Here is a 6000-nt window from a genome sequence, read left to right on the forward strand (position 1 = left end):
TGAAATCCAGCTGGGCTAATATTAACAGGTCTTCCTACCGAAGAGGAGGAAATATTCCTTGATTAGACCTAAACTCTGCTCTGTGGGAGTGACTTCTCAGTCTGTTTTTTATCTCTGTCTTTCGAGGCCACTTTTTGGGATTACCAAGACTGGCCTCATTTGCAGCTGGGTGGCTTTCTCAATTTGATTCCTCTCTGTAGAAAGTTGGGGACCAGAAGCCCTCTTATATTTGAACCACCTTAGATTTCAGTCCACATCTTAATGCAGGCTGGTAGCACTTTTACATGTTCAGCTCCATTAAAAACCGTGTGGGTTTCCTATAAATCTGATTCAAGTCCAACCTATTTGACAAAAGTCATGCCAATTGTCTTTGAGATATGACCCTCTCTTTAGACTTATTCACAGCTACTTTGGGTTTGTCCGGAGAGCTATAAGATGATGTCCTTAAAGTTCCTAGAATTGTTTTTTTGTCTAGAATAAAGGGTCTACTTAAGATGCAGTAACTTAATTCTGTTGATTTTAACAAAGGATGTCTGTAGGGAAAATTGCACAAAGCTTCCCCTGGCTTGAAAACTACCTGCCTGGATCATGACAGTTCCTTTGGTCATTACTAAAGAGCCATGGTGTTCAAAGTAGGCTCTTCCTATGGACAGGCAGTATAAGTATTGCCTATGAAGTGTGCTAAGAGAGGAACCAGGAAGATTCCACTTCAGACTCAAAAATCTTTTTTATTTCTCCCATTCCTTAAGTTCCTTCAATGTAGACTGATTGCTTTTGGTCAACTGCATCAATTGCATTAATCTGTCACAGAGGATCTACCATGCATGGCCATTGTCATGGATAAAGTACGTTAATTACTTTGCTCAGTGCCTTGCCCTTAGTAAGTGCTCAGGATATCTTAGTTCCCTCCTTCCAGTTCATTCCTACTTTTCCTGAGGCTTCTCTCTTGCAATTTACGTTACACCACAGGAGGGAATAGAGTAAGGGTCTGTCACCTCCATGTAAGTGAGTTTGTTGGTTGGTTCCTTGAACAAATACTTATGGAGTGCCTACCCTGTGCCAGGCGCTGGGACTATGTTCCTGAATGAAGTCCCTGACTTTATGGAGCTTACAACAAAGTAGGGGGCAGATAGACAGAAAATAAGTCAATAACCCATAAAATAATCACAGACTGTGATAACACTAGGATGGAAACAAGGTGAGGGGGCTGAACTGGGCAGCTGGGGAACCCTGTATGACTGATGATAGCTGAGAATGAGGAGGAGGGAAGGGAAGGCTGGAGAGGAATGAGAAAAGGAGGCTGAGGACAAACAGGCTTCCTGTGCCTCCTCCACGATTTTGCCCCATGACTGCAGAAAGGACACTTTAGTTCAAATAAACAAATAAATCTAGAGCAATATGATCTGTCATAGCAAATGCAACACATTTAGTCAGGATTCCCTCAAGGATTGGAGCAATAGACTTGGGTGTCAGGAGCCCTCAGTTTTAATGCTAGCATAGCCTCCTACTCCCTGTGTGCCTTTGAGAGAGTCCTCTCCCTTCTCTGGACTCCTGGATCCTGGAGTCTATACTGAGTGGGTGGGACTCAGTGCTGTCTGACCACCTATGGCTTGAGGAAATGACCAGCACCTTCCATGGAAGTTTTAGCATAGCTCCAGAAGGCTTATGGCTCTGTCATTGCTGCCCACAGCTGTTAGAATTCCTCCTTCTCTGCCCAGTTGTGCAATTCTCTGCCTCACTTCACTGGGTTCCAGCTCTAGGCCATTTTTTCTTTTAAGTGTTTAGTCAGAGCTCAGACAGTTGGCAATTCACAGTGCCCCGGTGCAATGATGATTTGGCCTGGATGCTGTTCCAGAAAGTCATTGATAACTCTTAGTTCAATCAGAATGCTTGAGGAGTACCACGTTCTGTGCATTTAAAACATTCTCCTCCAAGAATAAGAACAAGCAGTCACAATACACATCAAAACAAAAGCCACCATTTATTTAGTGCCTACTATGTGTCAATGAGCTAAGATCAGTGCATTTCATCCTTACATCAGTCACAGGAAATTGCCACAATTTCACAGATTAGGAACTTAAGCTCAGAGACTTTAAGCCAGCCAGGGGTGGAGGCATGATCCTGATCCATGAACATCTAACTCTGGAAGTCCAGTCTCTACCATCATGCTGTTTTACAATTCTTTTTACCAGCTGCATGGAAGAACAGCAGGAAGGCCAGGTAAGGGTGGGATCTGCCTCTGTCTGACTCTCCTTGTCTGAATCTTCCCTTTTTGCTGGCCTCCACCAGCAAAGGAGTGTTGCTATTTTGAGGTGACTTTTCTCAAGCTCACCTAGCAAGCACTCCTGGGAAAGTATTACTCAACCATATCTGTGGTCACAACCTTGAAGCTGATATCTCCTTTCCACTTTCCTACAACCATTGAGTAAAGTAGAGACCCTGCTCTTCACATGACTTCCTATAAGTTGGTGACATAATTCATCTGAACTTCAAATACAGACCCTTAGATGGCACCATGGCCATGGGATCCAAGAAGTGGGAACTACCACTACAGGTGTGATTGTGCCAGGTCCCTTTAGGAATAAACCTCCCAAGAGCAGGGATGTTCAGCCATCAGCTGTCAGCCATCTGAATGATATATAATTCAAGCAACACTGTTATATTCATCTCTGCATCTAGACCTTCAATCAGTCATATGTATATGTCCTGGGGACAGGGCTCCCCAAGATATAGCCCTTTCAGCTGATAAGAATTGGATGTTGGGATATTTCAGTGACACAGAACTGCACTAGAGGAAGTTGAGGGGCAGGACAGGGCTTGGGATTTGCTCTTCTAACAGCAGAACAATGTCTTCCAGCTCCGGAATCATTCCACCTCTCCATTCTCTTAGCCCAATGTCAGCTCCATCCAAGGCTGGTTCTGCTCTCGGTCAAAGGACAGCGGCCAATGGCAGCAGGGGCTGTACTCTTAGAAGAGAGACTTTGTTTTTCAAGGTTTTATATTAAGAGACTTTCTCAGAAATCCCCCAGGAAGCTTTTCCTTGGACTTCATTGACCAGAAGATTAATAGACTCTCCGTCGTGGTTTACAGCAATCAGAGCCCACACATCTTCCCTGAGTCACTCATGAGTGATGTTAAGAGGTTAAGACCTGAACACATTCAGGCTTCGGTAAGGATGGAGTAAGATGGCTGCCAAGAGGTGGCCAACAGCATCCACAGTTCAATTCCATGCTGGTCTAGTTATAGAAACTCCAAATTCCTGAACTTAGATTCTTTGGACCTGCACATGAACTTATTAATTAACCTGTGACTCTGTGGTGTGCAGTAGCTTGTTCTGAAATTTGGGTACAGGGTGTGAGGGTCAGTTCACCATAGCCCAGGCAGATAGAGAGGAAATGACGTGGTGAGCTGGGGCTTGGGACAATATCTGGAAGGGCAGGACAGGCACTTGGACACATTTTTCTCAAAGCTTAGGCCTTACTTCATCTGAATTAGAATCACATGACTGTGGAGGGGGTGAGTGAGATGGGGTGGGACAGACCTTACAACATAGATTCATAGACCTTTTGTTCAGACTCTCTGGGGCGAGGATCCAGGAAGTTGCATGATTGACAAACTCTCTGGGGGATTCTTAAGCACCCTGGACCAGAGCTTATGCTGAGCTGTAGAGACTGACTCTGGAAATATAACTAAGAGGGTGAGTCCAGGGCAGGAGTCTTCATCACAATTCATCACATAGTTTGTATTTGGGGTTCAAGGTGAGGGAATTGATCCCAATATAGTGACAAAGAATCTAAGCTAGGTTGAATTGTCCTGGGCCAGGCCAGGCAGTGAGCGATGATATTTATTCACTGCATTTTTCAACCAACATTTATTCAAGCCCCTTACATGATAATCCCTGAAGATACAGATCAAAAAGTCCCTGTTTCAAAGAGTCCCAGTGCAGTGTGTTGGGGAGATGCAGACACGTGGACAGATATTCACATTACATGACAAGGGTCATGGTGACACACAGGGGCTCTGGAAGCACTCAGGAGAGGCCTAGTCCAGTCTAGTGGGGTGGATTAACTTCCTAGGCCTGCAAATTAACAAATTATTACATACCTGGTGGCATAAAATCACAGAAATTTATTCTTACACGTTTGGAGCCCAGAATCTGAAATCAGTTTCACTGGGTCAAAATCAAGGTGTCAGGCCTCCCTCCAGAGGCCCCAGGGGAGGATTTATTCCTTGGTCTTCCAGCTTCTGGCGGCGACCAGCACTCCTTGGCTTATGGCTGCCTCTGCCTCTATGGTCACATTGCCCCCTCCTCTTCTGCATCTACTGTTTTCCACCTTCCTCTTATGTGAATACATGTAATTGCATTTAGGGCCCAAGTGGGTAACCCAGGATAATCTCCCCGTCACAAGATCCTTAATCACATCTGTAAAGCTATTTTTGCCCTTTAAGGTGACATTTACAGGTTCATAGATCAGGAACTAGATATTTTTGGGGGGTGTTATTTAGTCTACCACTGGGGGCAAGGGGAAAGGAGGCTCTTGACATGAGTCAATAAGGAGAAATAAGAGGTAGCCCGATGCAGTAGATAGGAAAGAACATTCTAGAAAGAGCTAGAGCATGCACATAAGCACCCAGATCTGGGAACTGCAAATCGGTTTTATGAATGGAGGCTCACAGCACAGAGGAAGTGCTGAGGTGCGAGAAGAGGTGGAGGAGGTGGGCTAGGGTCAAAGGATGGAGCTCCTGGGGCATGGGCTATGGTCCACAGCTCATGGGGAGTCATCAAAGGTGTGTGAGCACATGAGTGACAGCAGCAGAATTGCATTCTGGCTGTGCTGTAGAGAATGGATTCCAGGGGGACCATTCAGTAGGATATTGCAGTGGTGCTAGGTGGAATATGGTTAGACCTGCACAAAGCAGCTGAATCCAGACAATTGGAGGGATCTGACTGGTGGGGAAAGTGAGAGCAAGGGGAGAGTCAACACAAGACTCCCAGGTGTCTGACATCCATGGATAAAAAGGGGCCCCTGAGGGAGCATCTGGGAGAGGAGGGGACGGATGAAGCCTTGCCCAATGGACATGTTGATTTGAGGTGGTCATTATGGGTCACCAGGTGTCTGGGAAGCAGAGGAATGTATGGGCCTGGAAACAAGGAGAGGAGTCTGGGCTGGAGACTTGGATTTGGATGCCCACACATGTAGGTCGTAGGTAAAGCTGTGGCTGTGAATGTCGTCATCTCAGAAGACAAGGAGTAAGCAGATGGATTGACAAAAAAGGCCTTCACAAGGGAGACTGGAAAGATACAGCTGTGGAGGCCGGAGAAGCCTCAGGACTTAGGGCTCAATACAGCATGCATGGCTGGGATCTTTGCATTTTAAAGAGAGATTGGGGAAGGGATAGTGCTAACACCAATAGTGCTAGGTTTGTAATGGTGAAATTTGGGGGCTCTGTGGGAGGAATATAGGGTAACTGCCTATACACATGACTTAAATCGTGTATACAGGCAGTTACTCTGTCTGTTTGCTGGCCCAGCCAGTTGTCAGCTTGTTGGAAGCCTCTGTGATACCTGAGTGCCTGTTTGGGACTCAGGGAGGCCCCAGTAGCATCAGGAAGCCAGCTGCATTTGTTGTTGACTCTTAGCACGCATTATACACCAACAGCATGGCTGAAGTAGAATCCAGGGTTGCGGGATGGGCAAAGAGACAGCCATCTATGCTTCTCAAATATCTTGTGGCTATTGGACCTGTGAAGTAAGCCTTTTCCCAGAGTCCTTTCCTGTTTCTGCTCCTCCTTATCTCACAGGAATGTTGAGGAATTCAGAGATTCAGATTGCTAAAGCAGGTACTTAGGTGAGCAATCTGAGATCCAGAGGGTGGAAGTTCTTTCTTTCAGAGGAGCTGGTACTGATTATGTGACAGCCTTGAGTCCCCCCCTCAGAGCCCACTGCTGTCTTCTTCAGGATCTGGTCTCTGGTACTGAGATGATGATCACAATTATTAG

The sequence above is a fragment of the Nomascus leucogenys genome, chromosome 21 (genome assembly GCF_006542625.1).
Source record: "Nomascus leucogenys isolate Asia chromosome 21, Asia_NLE_v1, whole genome shotgun sequence".
NCBI lineage: Eukaryota > Metazoa > Chordata > Mammalia > Primates > Hylobatidae > Nomascus > Nomascus leucogenys.